General features: G+C 49.8%; 1 non-coding gene across 1 annotated transcript; it reads left to right on the top strand.

Annotated features, from left to right (window-relative positions):
• The first annotated feature begins 755 nt into the window (after positions 1-755).
• Positions 756-830, top strand: Trnas-gga (transfer RNA serine (anticodon GGA)). Its single transcript has one exon. It is a non-coding gene; the product is annotated as a tRNA-Ser (tRNA).
• Positions 831-13,677: the final 12,847 nt, after the last annotated feature.

The following is a 13,677-nucleotide window of genomic DNA, read 5'->3' as shown; positions in this document are numbered from 1 at the left end:
CAACTGAAGGCGCAGCAGCATGCCATCACAACTAAGTTCTTCTCCCTAACAAGCTTGATCAGTTTGCGCGTACAGCACTTTCGTCGCACAGGCCTGAGAATGGCGGTCGGAGCGCGCTGGAAAGAAAAATATATACAAAAGCGCCCCGCGTGCTTCCACGTGATACCGATTGGCCAATGGGGGAGCGGAGGAGGCTGGGGTGACGAGGCAGCGAGGAGGAAACGCCGGGGTGAGCGCGGTCCCGGCAAGATCTAAGAATGGCGCTACTTTTTATAGATAGGGGCTTTACTCTTTCTCTCTCGTTCCTGACGCGCGCGCTCTTTCTCTCTCGTCCGTAGCTAGGGGCAATGCGGTGCACATGGGCTTTATAAGCGCTGTACACATGTACAGTATATCTGCGTTGTTTGGATTGTTGGAGCCATTGTTGAGCAAGGCGGTGCACACTGATTCTGTCGTCCAATTGTTTAAAATACATGATGTTTGACCGCGCGATTTTAGACAAAGGGCGGCGAAACAGGGGACAAACGGAGGCAAGCGCCGAGTCCCGTACCAGGAAGAATTTTTCAACTGCGAGGCTTTCTTTCGAGGAAGCCGGTTGGGTTTCCATTGTAGCAAATTGCTACATTTGGGTGGATGTCTGTTTCCCTTTAATTACTTATCTCCACCTAGCGGATTTCCGCTGAACTATTACGTCATACACTTGCCTTTGCTTCAAATTGTCGACAAATTCGACTTCGCCCTGCCATCTGCTAGCCGCCTGGTTAGCTCAGATGGTAGAGCGGCTGCCCCGGAAAGGCGGTGGTCCCGGGTTCGAGTCCCGGACCAGGACGAATTTTTCTTCAACTGCGAGGCTTTCTTTCGAGGAACCCGGTTGGGTTTCCATTGTAGCAAATTGCTACATTTGGTGGATATCTCAGTTTCCCTTTAATTACTTATCTCCACCTAGCGGATTTCCACTGAACTATTACGTCATACACTTGCCTTTGCTTCGAGTTGTCGACAAATTCGACATCGCCCTGCCATCTGCTAGCCGCCTGGTTAGCTCAGATGGTAGAGCGGCTGCCCCGGAAAAACGGTGGTCCCGGCTTCGAGTCCCGGACCAGGACGAATTTTTCTTCAACTGCGAGGCTTTCTTTCTAGGAACCCGGTTGGGTTTCCATTGTAGCAAATTGCTACATTTGGGTGGATGTCTCAGTTTCCCTTTAATTACTTATCTCCACCTAGCGGATTACCGCTGAACCATTACCTCTATAAACTTGTACATGCAGCAGCACCAGCAACGCGCAGAACTGTTGTCGACGCCGTCGGCGTTTTGCCCGCGTTCGCACCGAACGCGCGCAAAGTGGAACCGGAACGCCATCTAGTGAACACTTCATAAAACTACAGGTGGCTACGGACACACAACGCCATCTATTGAGCAATTCGTAAACTAGAGGTGGCTACATACTACTACAGAGGAGGGAACGACCCACACCCTAAGGAGCTTCGCCCCAAAAAATGATAACCCGGCGCTTAATCTGTTTCCTAGAAAATAACAAAATACTAGACTCCTTCCAGTGTGGCTTCCGAGAAGGTAGGTCGACAATAGACCACCTTGTTTCTCATCGAGGCAAACATCAGAGATGAATTTATTCATAAAGAGTTTTTACTTTCTGTATTTCTAGATTTAGAGAAAGCATACAACACGACATGACGCTTCGGGATTCTGCGAGATCTTTCCACGATGGGGGTCCATGGAAATATGTTACAGTCGAAAGCTACTTCTCTAACCGCACATTTCGCCTTCACGTAGACGGCACCGCCGAACTGACCCACCCGAGGGCTTCGATAGGCTTTCGATACACTTCCACATTCTTTACTCCTTTTCAAACTATCCTACCTTGGCCTACCACACTGCATTCTCAAATGGCTAGAACATTATCTGACGAACCGATACCGAAAAGTAGTAATTAACGGATCAGAATCAGACTCGGTCTTAGTATCTTCAGGCGATCCACAGGGGTCCGTATTGGGACCACGTTCATTTTTAGTATATATTGTTACGCGCTATTCCCGCGCTCTTAAGCACGTGTCCTGCCGAGCATGGAAGAATGCGCCAGAAAGACCAAGACAACGATCACAGTAGTGCTCCTGTGGTGGTTCTGCCATCTTGCCTGCAGCCGTCTCTCTGCATATATTTTGTAAATATAATTTTACTATCCCTTTTGGCTACTCTCATCCCCAAGACATTTTGGTGGGATGTGCGGGGTACCCACACGGTACAACGGAGCTCCGCAGCGGCCGACGCTTGGCTTTCTCCACGATGGCGGAAGAGGTGTCGGTGCCCAGCGAGGCGGCTGCAATGACACTGGTCATCCTGGCTCAGCTAAAAGACATAGGCACATTCTGCTGGACTGACAACGTCGACATCGAGGACTGGCTACCCCTGTACGAGCGTGAAAGTAAGAACAATCACTGGGATGAGACAATCATGTTGGCAAACATATTATTTTACCTCAAAGGAACAGCGAAGGTGTGGTTTGAGAATAACAAAAGACGAAATAGGGAGCTGGGAACGACGCAACGAAAAGATGCGTTCCCTGTTCGGCAAGTCTGCAGGTAGAAAGGCAGCAGCAAAGAAGGAGCTGGCATCTCGTGCGCAGACAGCGACAGAGTCATACCTGACTTATGTACAGGACGTGCTTGCCCTTTGCCGCAAAGCCGACGACGGCATGACCAAGTCTGAGAAAGTGGGCCACGTGTTAAAGGACATAGCAGATGATGCCTTCGATCTGCTCATCTGCAAAGACTACGACACCGTCGATGCCATCATCCAACAGTGCAAACGGTTTGTGGCCGCCAAAAGTCGACGCATTTCCTATCATTTCGCTCGACTTCCAAACACGGCAGAATGTGGTCCTGCGAAGACGTACTGAGCCGTCGGCGCCGCTCACCGTAGAACATGTGAAGCAGATCATCCGACGTGAACTTGACGCTGTGTCTCCTGCTTTTACGTGCGGCCGTACGGGTGACCATAGCTCCCAGATGGTGTCACTAGTCCAATCTATCGTTCATCAGGAGCTCTCCAATGCTGGCCTGGGCTCTATGTGTGCCGCAGCGCCTTACCAGCCGATCGACCGCCGTCCTTAGCTTCCGCACGCCCAAGGTCAAAGGCCGCCGTTCCGTACTCGCCATCCAGCCGAGTGGAGGACTGCAGACGACAGTCCCATTTGCTTCAGCTGCAGTCGTATTCGACACGTGGCCCGCCATTGTAACAGTCGGTGGTATTGGTATCAGGTGCCCTATAAATACAACCGTCGTCCCGACATGCGTCATGGCCGATTTCAGCCCTACCGCGGGCCTCCTCAAACCACCGGTGACAACGCTCCCTCCATCCCGTATCGTCGTTCACCATCCCCACGTGGTCACCAGTCCCGTTCGCGTTGTCTCGTCGCCAATCATCTCGCTCCCCCCAATTCCGCCGTCCTGCGTCACCGATTGAACGACTCCCTCGGGAAAACTAGACCATGCTGCTCCCATAGGTGATGCTGCATCGACGACTCGCCTGCCAAATCGTCTGACCACACTGCAGACCATACGGAACCTGATAGACGTTAAACTGGATGACGCACATGCTGGTGCTCTAGTGGATACTGGGGCTCAGATATCAGTGATGAGTTCGGAGCTTCGTCGCCGCCTTTAGAAAGTGCAAACACAACCCACAGTACCGCTCATTCGTGTCGCCGATGTCGGAACGTTTCCCGTGCTAGGGATGTGCTCCGCTCGAATAAGTGTTGCTTACCGATCCACAAGCGTGCTACTTGCAGTGCTCGAGAACTGCTCCCATAAACTCATCCTCGGTATGGATTTTCTGTCAGCCCATGTTACCCTTATTGACTGTGGAACCAGCTTGCTTCAGCTAGACCTACCGTGTTACCATGACGCTCCTACTACACGCCAACCGCGCTTGCGCTCAGTGGATTATGTTCGTCTACCTCCTCAAGCCGGTATATACGTGAACTTGTGGTCTTTTTCTCCCATTCTCGATGGAAATTACCTCTTGACCCCGATCGTGGACGTCTTATTCGCCAAAGACGCCGCTCTTCCTCACACCCTTATTAGAGTTACGGATAATCACACGTCTCTACTTATACTGAACTTTAGCTGGTGCACGCAACTTATCCCAGGTGGCATGGCCCACATCTCTTCTATCGATGAGTGTGCCGTTTCTGCATTCGTCACCGACGCTTCTTTGTCCTCTGCCCCTTCCTCTTCCTCGCACACTCTCGTTGACGGTGATATTGACAAGATGATAGCGTCTGACCTCCTTCCTGCACCGATATGCGGCGCATCTTGCAGTCGTACCGCGACATCTTTGACTTTAATGACCGTCCTTTGGGACAGACATCTGTGGTCACTCATAAGGTTAATACTCGGGACGCCAGTTCAATCAGACGACCTCCTTATCGCTTGTCCGATTCCGAGCGGGAAGTGATACAGCGTGAAGTCGACAAGATGCTCACCAAGGACGTGATTGAACCTTCATGCAGTCCATGGACATCACCGGTCGTCCTAGTCAAAAAGAAAGATGGCAGCTGGCGCTTCTGCGTAGACTACCGCCACTTAAACAAAGTAACGCGCAAGGACGTCTACCCTCTGCCGCGGATCGATGACGCTCTAGACTGTCTACACGGTTCTGCCTACTTCTCTTCTATCGACCTGAGGCCAGGATACTGGCAGATGTCCCTCGATGATCAAGACCGTGAAAAGACCGCATTTGTTACGCCCGATGGACATTACCAGTTTATTGTAATGCCCTTTGGACTGTGGAATGCCCCAGCCACGTTTAAAAGGATGATGGACTCCCTCCTTCGTGGATACAAATGGTCAACATGCCTCTGTTACCTTGACGATGTCATCGTGTTCTCACCGACATTTGGAAGCCACCTTAGCCGCTTGTCGGCAGTCCTTGAAGTTTTCAGGCGAGCAGGCCTTCATCTCAACTCTGCCAAATGCCGTTTTGGCTGCCGCGAAATCACTGTGCTTGTCCACCTTGTGAGTGCTGAAGGCGTACAACCTGACCCAGACAAAATTCGCGTCGTCCAAGACTTACCTATGCCACGTTCCACTAAAGACGTACGGAGCTTCGTTGGCTTGTGCTCCTATTTTCGGCGTTTTGTGCAGAACTTCGCCGATATTGCCCGCCCATTCACGCAACTCTTGAAGGAAACGTCATTTTCTTGGGGTCCTGAACAGGCCACTGCGTTTCACACGCTCACGGCTTTACTTACGTCACCAGCCATCTTGGCTCATTTTGACCTGTCAGCCCCCACTGAACATCGCACCGACGCCAGTGGACATGGCATCGGCGCTGTTCTCGCCCAGCAGCAACAAGAACGAGACCGCGTCATCGCTTATGCCAGTCGCCTTCTTTCCCCTTCAGAGTGCAAAATTTCCATTTTGGGCTGTCGGAAAATTTCGACCTTACTTCTTCTGTCGCAGCTTTTCGGCCTTAACAGACCACCATGCGCTTTGCTGGTTGTCTTCCCTAAAAGATCCGACTGGACGACTTGGTCGCTGGGCACTGAAACTGCAAGAATACAGCTTTGACGTCACTTACAAGTCTGACAGACTGCTCCAGGATGCGGACTGCCTATCCCGTCATCCAGTGGATCCTCCCGACTTGTCAGCGCACGATTCGGACGCCTGTGTGTTCGCGATATCCGATTTAACCGACATACGCAGCGAACAGCTCAGCGATGCCAATTTGCGGTCAATTATCCACCGTCTACACTCTCATCACTCTGCCCCTCGTCCGTACAATTATTCGTGCTTCGTGACGGCATCTTGTGCAGACGCAACACCAGCTCCGATGACCCAGAGCTTCTACTGATTGTTCCCGAAACACTCGCTTCCACTGTTCTCGAACAGCTTCATGACGCCCCAACCACTGGATCTCGGAGCAACTCGCATGTACGATCGCGTTCGGCGTCGGTTGTTCTGGCCAGACCTTCACCGCTCTGTGCGCCGATACGTTGCTGCTTGTGAGTCCTGTCAGTGCCACAATCATCCATCCTTGTCGCCGGCTGGTCCTCTTCAGCCTATAGACATTCCCGGTGTCCCGTTCTACCGCGTCGGTCTTGTTCTGAGCGGGCCATTCCCAACATCTCTGACTGGGAACAAGTGGATTGCCGTCGCTACGGACTGCGCGACACGATACGCTATCACGCGGGCACTACCGACAAGCTGTGTCAGTGACGTTGCGCAATTTCTCCTTCACGACGTTATTCTTCACCACGGCGCTCCTAGACAGCTGATGACCGACCGTGGTCGCTCATTTCTGTCCAAAGTCGTCGACGACATTCTTCGTGCGTGTTCCATACGTCACAAGCTCACCACTGCCTACCATCCGCAAACCAATGGGCTTATCGAGCGCCTCTACCAGACGCTGATCACAGTGCTCTCCGTGTACGTTTCCTCAGACCACCGTGATTGGGACAGCACCTTCCCTTATGTGACTTTTGTCTACAACTCGTCACGCCATGGCACCGCTGGCTTTCCCTCCTTTTATCTCTTGTTTGGCCGCCATCCCACATTGTCCTCCGAGACTCTTTTACCATCACTTGTGCTACCTGTTACCGACTACGCCCGCGCTGCAGCTTCTCGGGCTGTCACGGCTCGCCAGATTGCAAGGGATCGTCTTTATACCTCTCAGCTGTCCCAGAATGCCTGCAACGATAGCCATCACAGAATCGTTAATTACTCTCCGCGCTCTTTGGTCCCCCTCTGGACGCCTTGCCGCCACGTTGGCTTGTCGTCAAAGCTTTTTTCCCGCTACTCCGGGCCTTACAAGGTCCTACGCCGGATCACTGACGTCACGTACGAGATCGCTCCATTGTCGATCATCGCCAGTCGATCATCTGCCGCGTCCGCCACTGATATCGTGCACATATCTCGACTTAAGCCTTATGTTGCCGGACACGATCCTAGTGCTCCTTAAGCGCCGAGACCGCGCTTTCGGCGGCGGGGGTTCTATGTTACGAGCTATTCCCGCACGCTTCAGCACGGATCCTGCCCAGCATGGAAGAATGCGCCAGTAAGACGGCGAAGACGATGATCAGAGTAGCGCTCGTGCGGTGGTTCTGCCATCTTGTCTGCAGCCGTCTCTCTTTGTATATATTTTGTAAATATAATTTCCGTATCCCTTTTGGGTACTCTCATCCCCGTGGCAATATTAGCGATATAGGTTTAGACATTACATGCAAGATTAGAGTATATGCCGGTGACTGTGTGATTTATAGCGACATTACCAATCAAGTAGAAACCACTACCTTACAGGCAGATCTCGACCAAATAAGTTCGTGGTGCCGCAAATCGCATATGACATATATTTCCAAGTGTTATCATGTCCGATTTTCTGTAAAGCGGGAACCATAGGAAACTACAACTATTTAGGTGGTCAACAAATAGCAATCACTGAGGAAGCGAAATACCTAGGAGTTAAATTTTCATCGAACCTAACTTGGAACAGCCATATAAACTACGTAACCGTAAAAGCTAGCCGCGCACTTAACTTTTTGAGAAGAAACTTCAGGAAAGCATCGCGTTAGGTCAAAGAGGTCTTATGTTTTTCTAATGTTCGCCCTATCTTAGAATATGCTGCTGTAGTGTGGGACTTGTTAACAATGCCAGCCATTGTTAACAATGCCAGCGATGTTAACAATGACAGCCTTCCTGCTGGCATTGTTAACATCGCTTGCCCGTCTTTGTTCAAACAGCGTGTGATTGATCACTTTGCATATATTTAATGATGTGTACCAAATGTGGAACCTATGTTATACCCACCCCTTATGTAATACCCCCTCCGGGGGTCTTTAAGGACAATAAACTGAACTGAACTGAGTCAGTAACTCTTGCTAATAAGTTAGAAGCTATCTAAAATATTGCAGCTTTGTTTGTAACTAACTCGTATCAATGTAACACTAGCGTAACCACCCTGAAATGCATGCTCAATTGGGAAGCGCTTGATATCCGCCGTACCGTATCTAGGTGTTCACTATTAAATCAAATTGATCGGAATAATTCCGCCATCACTCGCCCCGTTTTCCTAACGCCACCTATCTACGTATCACAAAGACATTACCATAACAATTCGCGAAATTTCTTGCCGAACAAAAGTATTTCCGTCTTTCTCTCCCCGCAGCATTAAAGAATGGAACAGACTGCTTCAGACTGTGGTGTCGACAATCGACAAAGACTTGGTGCTTGAGCTAAGACGACATATATGTGATAGCGGGTAGCGTTTATCCTGACTTGCAGAAACTACGTTCTTAGTGTGTTTGGTTTTGGTTTATTCACACTGTCGGCCCCTTTCGAGGTATCGTCATTCTTTGTGGATAGGCACGTGGTAGGTGTACTCTGTGAGTCAGAGAGTGCGCGATTCACTTTCAATGCGGTTTACGCTCCACCTCACCAGAGTTTTGATGACGTTTTGGATACCTGTCCACCTGTCTAACACGCTGTCCCACGCCTCACATCATCATTGCAGGCGATTTCAATGCCAAGCATGCCGTGTGGGGACAGGGGGTCAGTGATGCGCGTGGTTCCCAGCTGATTGATTTTACGTCTCAGCATGGGCTGGCCGTGCTCAACGACCCCCTCTCACCTCCAACATATGAGACAGCGTATGTTAGCAGTTGGATCGACGTCACGCTCGCGACCCCTGCCTTGCTATCGGGTGGCTACTCATGGGAGGTCTCATGGGACGATTCCCTCTCTGAGCACCGATACATTCAGGTGTCTATCGGCTCGGACACGCGATCTCGCGTCAGGCGATTGACGCGTGTAGGTCTTCATGACCTCAACGCTTCCCTCGTGCGAGACCCATGGTTCCGCGTGGTGCAGGGTGCCGTCCTTCGGTCGCCAACTGCTTTGGACCTTGTGCTCTCCAAATTTCACCAGATTTACGGGCGCGCCTACAAGCGCAACCTACGCCCCGACAAATCATCCTACAGATCGAAGCCGTGGTGGACACCTCAGCTTGCAGCGGAGCGCAAAGGAGTCCTTGCAATGCGTCGTCGCTTCCAACGATGCCACGACGAGCTGCTTCGGCAGCAATTCCGGTCGGAGTATAGCGCGGCCCTTGCGCTTTCCGTGCACATGTGAGGTCGGCAAAGGAGGCTTGTGCTCGTGAGTACGAGCGCGCTTGTACGCGCCGTTCTCTCTTCTCACAACCCATATCGGTCATCGTTCCGAACATCCCGACCACCCTGCCACCTTCCGCTTCTCCGGTCTAATGGAGAGCCAACGCAGTCCCGTTTGGAGTCTGCGGCGCTCCTCCTAAGCGTACAGGTCCCGGTTGACGATGTCACCATCGACACACCCTACCATGCCGCTATGAGGCAGTGGGTTTCTTCGCCATACACCACCGCAGTGCAGGATGTGCTGTTCACGGTCCCGGAACTCCAGGCGGTTCTGTCTACCATTTCACACCGTTCTGCTCCGGGACTGGATAACATCATGCCGCTCACAGTCCTGGCACTCTTCAAATCACATCCGCGGTTTCTACTGTTTATCTTTAACGCGGCATTGACTCTCGGCTACTTCCCTCGTTGCTGGCCGCACGGGCGGATCATTTTCATCCTGAAACCGAATCGTCCCCCGCTGGAGGCGACCTCTTACCGACCCATCTGCATGAATTCCGTATTGGGGAAGACATTAGAGCGCCTACTTAACTCGCGGCTGTACTTTTTCCTCTACTCGAGAGGATGGATATCTACATCCCAACCAATACGGTTTTACGCACGGTCGCAGTTCGGTTCTGGCGCTACATCCGCTCAAGACCCGGCTCCTACGGTTAAAATCCGAGCTTCAGCCTACCCTGCTAGTCTCGTTGGATTTTCAGGGTGCGTTCGATAGTGTTTGGCAACCTCTGGTCCTGAAATTTCTTCGGGACCGATTGTGCCCGTCAAACATTTATCACCTTTTGTGCACCTTCCTCTCGGACCGGACGGTAGTGTATAGATCTCGGGCGGGAGAAGTGTGTTCGAGCACCACATTGGGGAGACCCCAGGGCTCACCCCTATCACCATTATTGTGGAATTTGATTATACATAATTTGCTGGATCTGCCCATGCCCCCGGGGGTCACTATCCAAGCGTATGCTGATGACACAGTGGTCATCATCCCAGCACCTAACAAGGCTGCCCTGGTGTCCCTGGCGGAGACGGTACTGTCCCGGGTGCAGCTCTGGACGCAGCGTCATCGTGTCGTCCTGAACGAGGCCAAGATGTATTGCGTCTTGTTTACGCATGGTTACGGGGGGATGGAGAAGCGCCATCCAACCATACGTCTTCCCGGCTCTACGCGAAGCCTACCCTTTCGCGAATCCATGCGCATACTCGGGGTGGAGTTTGACCGTTGGCTATCCTTTTTTAAGCATGCCGAGGCACTCCAAGAGAAGGCAGGCATTTTGGCAGCACACCTCAGCCACTTCATCTTCAGACAACACCCCCTTCCGCCACATCTTCTTCGACGTTTGTGTCGGCATTGTTTGATTGGGTCCCCTGTCTTCTTTCCGTGCCTTCTTTCTTCCCCCCTCCGCGTTCTCTGGTACCCATCTTGACTGGCCATGGTCGATTTCCTTTTTATTTCTTCCGTTTCCGCCTGTCGTCGTCACCAGCTTGTCCCTGTGGTTCCGATACGTCGTCCATCCTTGATTACTTAACCGACTGTACCCTCACCCAATCACTCGCGAGCCGCCTGCGCCATGTGGGGGCGATAACCACCTCTGCCTTGCCAGCAATATTACAGGACCCCTTTAACCGTGCATTATTGATTAGGATTTCGAGGCTAGTTAGTGACTCCCTTCCCGATGTCTGCCGTCCCTCGTCACAGGCGCCAGACGACTCGGACGATTAATGAAACTGTTGCTGGTCATGGTTGCCCATCGGCGAATCATGGCGTACATTCCTTGTACCGCAGCTATGACCGCAACATTTCATTCAAAATTTCTTCTGGGCGCCGGGTCAGGGTGGGGTGTAGTGCTGCCTTTTTTTACATTTTTGTTCATCTTCTGTACGAGATCTTCCTTTTTTTTCTCTCTCTCTTTTTCTCTATCCAAGTTTTTTTTTCTTTTTAATATTCTCTCCCTTTCTTTCACTTCTTCTGTACTCTCTTCCAAACTCTCTTTAACGGTTTCTAACATTCTTTTACGGAGATATTTGTTTGTCACTTTTCTTTACGTTTCCTCCTCTTATATTACTTTTCAATTTTTACCCTTTCTTCTAATTTTTGTTATTTTCGTTTTTCTTTCTCATTCCCCGAGGTTTTCTCTTTTCCATTACTTTTTAATATTGTAATTCCTTTTTTATTTGTTTTGATATTCTTATTATTTTATTTTTCTCTATCTCTCCTTCTCTGCTTGAAGTGGTTTTTCTTTAGACTGTTTCAAGTTCTTCTCCTGTCACACCACCTGGATGCACACTCTCCCGGCGAGCATTAACCTGGCGCAATCTCCGCTTACCCTCCTTTTGCTCTACCCCACCCTTTGCTGGAGTTTTTTTCTTCTTTTGCTCTTCTTCCCCTTCTTTTCTTTCTACATTTTTTCTCTTTATTCGTTTTTTTTTTCAATGCTTTTCTTCTCACCTTTTCTGTTTTATTTTACCAAAAAAAACAACACATTTTTGCAGAACCTTCTTTTCTCTTTTTCTCCCCGATTTTTTTCTATTCCGGCTTTTCAATAAACGCTCTTCGCGAGGACAACTTCTGTGCTCGTTGACCCAACCCTTCGGATGACAGGCGTTATTGTGCTCCTTTTATTTTTAGGCATTGGCTTTTCTTACCAAATTTGCGTTTGGGTACTACTTGAAAACCCCTCATTCTTTATATTTGATTGGCTTTAATCCTGTTATGCTTCTTGCAGGGGCAGGATTTTCCCTCCTTTTCTTTTTCTCTTTTTTCTTTGGCAGGGAATGAAGTTTGCCTGGGGCGGTACATCCGCCAAATGATAATTCGAGAGTGCCATCTCTAGCGTAGCGGAACGTAGAAGGCACAAATTTCAGTCAGTCCTGGATGTTATTGTTTTTGTTTACATGCGTGGAGATAAACGAGACGGTGGCTCCCAAAAAGGATTTTATTGCTTTTCAACAGAGTGCGAGACCGGACAAAGGGCTGAAGAGCATTGCTGAAAACAGCTCAGGACATATGGCCATTTAGAGGCGAACATCAGTGAAGTTTACTGGGGCGGTACACCCGCAAAATGATAATTCGAGAGTGCCATCTCTAGCGTAGCGGAACGTAGAAGGCACAAATTTCAGTCAGTCCTGGATGTTATTGTTTTTGTTTACATGCGTAGAGATAAACGCGACGGTGGCTCTCAAAAAAAAATTTTATTGCTTTTCATCAGAGTGCGAGACCGGACAAAGGGCTGAAGAGCATTGCTGAAAACAGCTCAGGACATATGGCCATTTAGAGGCGAACATCAGTGAAGTTTACTGGGGCGGTACACCCGCAAAATGATAATTCGAGAGTGCCATCTCTAGCGTAGCGGAACGTAGAAGGCGCAAATTTCAGTCAGTCCTGGATGTTATTGTTTTTGTTTACATGCGTAGAGATAAACGCGACGGTGGCTCTCAAAAAAAAAATTTTATTGCTTTTCATCAGAGTGCGAGACCGGACAAAGGGCTGAAGAGCATTGCTGAAAACAGCTCAGGACATATGGCCATTTAGAGGCGAACATCAGTGAAGTTTACTGGGGCGGTACACCCGCAAAATGATAATTCGAGAGTGCCATCTCTAGCGTAGCGGAACGTAGAAGGCGCAAATTTCAGTCAGTCCTGGATGTTATTGTTTTTGTTTACATGCGTAGAGATAAACGCGACGGTGGCTCTCAAAAAAAAAATTTTATTGCTTTTCATCAGAGTGCGAGACCGGACAAAGGGCTGAAGAGCATTGCTGAAAACAGCTCAGGACATATGGCCATTTAGAGGCGAACATCAGTGAAGTTTACTGGGGCGGTACACCCGCAAAATGATAATTCGAGAGTGCCATCTCTAGCGTAGCGGAACGTAGAAGGCACAAATTTCAGTCAGTCCTGGATGTTATTGTTTTTGTTTACATGCGTAGAGATAAACGCGACGGTGGCTCTCAAAAAAAAAAATTATTGCTTTTCATCAGAGTGCGAGACCGGACAAAGGGCTGAAGAGCATTGCTGAAAACAGCTCAGGACATATGGCCATTTAGAGGCGAACATCAGTGAAGTTTACTGGGGCGGTACACCCGCAAAATGATAATTCGAGAGTGCCATCTCTAGCGTAGCGGAACGTAGAAGGCACAAATTTCAGTCAGTCCTGGATGTTATTGTTTTTGTTTACATGCGTAGAGATAAACGCGACGGTGGCTCTCAAAAAAAAAATTTATTGCTTTTCATCAGAGTGCGAGACCGGACAAAGGGCTGAAGAGCATTGCTGAAAACAGCTCAGGACATATGGCCATTTAGAGGCGAACATCAGTGAAGTTTACTGGGGCGGTACACCCGCAAAATGATAATTCGAGAGTGCCATCTCTAGCGTAGCGGAACGTAGAAGGCACAAATTTCAGTCAGTCCTGGATGTTATTGTTTTTGTTTACATGCGTAGAGATAAACGCGACGGTGGCTCTCAAAAAGAATTTTATTGCTTTTCATCAGAGTGCGAGACC

The sequence above is a fragment of the Dermacentor silvarum genome, chromosome 9, assembly GCF_013339745.2.
Source record: "Dermacentor silvarum isolate Dsil-2018 chromosome 9, BIME_Dsil_1.4, whole genome shotgun sequence".
Taxonomy (NCBI): domain Eukaryota; kingdom Metazoa; phylum Arthropoda; class Arachnida; order Ixodida; family Ixodidae; genus Dermacentor; species Dermacentor silvarum.
This window is presented reverse-complemented; position numbering and strand designations above follow the sequence as displayed.